Raw genomic sequence first — 1,810 nt, 5'->3', positions numbered from 1 at the left:
GCCAAATATAGGTAGTGTGATTTTGCACAAAACTTTGAGTGCTTGGATGGGCTGGATTTTTTTAAATTTATCAAGAGTTCGCGAGTAGAATGTTGCTCATGGTAGCTCGAAGCTGCAGGTTTTCATCTGACTCTTTTTTTAGCTATCTTCAGAATAAAATAGCCTAAGTCATGAGCAACCTTCCACTCGCAATCTTCAAGTTTTGTACCACCAATCAACTTATCTAGAGTTCTGACCCAAAATTCAGTTCAGTTTTCACGGTTAAAAACACCATTCGCATCGTAAACGCGTTGCAAAACAGCCACATGTTCTTTTTTTACAGTAAGCCAAAACTTGAACAAGTAACACACATCTACATTATAAACTATAAAACTTGCAACCTGCGACTACTGCTGAATTTTCCCCTTGATTTTGAATCAAAGCTAGCCTAATTTTGCAGAGAACCGCGGAACCAGCAACCTTATAACTAGGGCAACCAATTTTTTGACCTAAAAACTTGAAATTTTGACTTTATAAGTTACAAATTTTGACCTAATTTTGACCAATAGCTTTCTGCGTTTGCAACCCAAATGCGAAATACAAAGCATATTAGAAATCAAACCGTTAGGTAAGGATATCTTCTTTTCTAATGAAATATGAGAAAAATGTGGAAGACTCAAGGACACCACATCTAACGAACAGCAAACAGGTATAATGAAAGTCACTCGAAAAACTGCAAAAGATAAATATGGAGAGTCTTTAAATGTCCCGAAATTATTGAGAGGGTTCTGCACTATTATACTTCAACATCAAGTAATGTTTCACATTATCGCCTTTGAAGTTCCTGTCTCTCGCCAAATTTTTTCCTAACATGAAGAAATACAGAAGTTGCTTAGGAGTTCCTCAGCAGGCTATAAAAATGTGGTGAAATATCATCTCGTCCCATTTTCACAATGCACTTGATGTCATTCCTTGAGATTCTTGCTTGAATATATTTTCCAATTCGGCAGCCATCAACACCAAAGTTAAGGGACCTCATTTTCTGGTAAGCTTCTTGAATGGTGTATCAGCTGTCTTCCATCTTCTGAATTGAATCAAACAGTGCGCTGTACTGCTCCTCTATTTCTACAAGGTGAGTAGCTAAATTGGGAGCTTTTACAGCATCTTGGGCACGCCGCAGCAAGACACCACCATCATGGAAGCCTTCCAAAATATTTCTTACTTCCGGTAGACTTCTTGAATAATAGAAAGCAGCTTTCAACCAAGAGCCCATCTAGTTACATTTGGCTGTGGAGGTTGGCCAATGGAAGTAAAACTAGCTCTTCTTGACCTGTTTTTAATGGTCACTGCTTTAACCCTGGCAACCAACTCATCAACATTCAACAGCAGGGTAGTTGGCTAATATTTAATCGTCAGTAGTGAGCGAAACAAGATTATTACCTCAGAAATTGCAACAAATCGATTATTACGTCAGAATAACAACAGAAATTGCAACAAAAAATCAGTATCTGTGTAGCTTTAATAAAATATCAATAGAGAGAAGAAAAACTACATTAAAAGAAAATTTTGACCTAACCATGAATTTTGACTTTATTTTTACTTAATAACTTTGAAACCTCTCTCCGTGTCAGCCTGAAATTTAGTTTGTGGACGTTTTATAAACTTTGAACAAGGCAGAAAAATTTTGACTTTATTGACTTTTGGTTGCCCTACTTATAACGAAGTCAACACATGACAAGACTGAGTTGGCATAATGGAAAGACACAAGACTATTGTCAATTACAATACGGCTTATTTGAATAACCGCATATGACGAAAAGCAAAATCATGG

The sequence above is a fragment of the Aplidium turbinatum genome, chromosome 1, assembly GCF_918807975.1.
Source record: "Aplidium turbinatum chromosome 1, kaAplTurb1.1, whole genome shotgun sequence".
Lineage (NCBI taxonomy): Eukaryota > Metazoa > Chordata > Ascidiacea > Aplousobranchia > Polyclinidae > Aplidium > Aplidium turbinatum.
The sequence above is the reverse complement of the archived record's forward strand: the minus strand, read 5'-3'. Positions refer to the sequence as shown.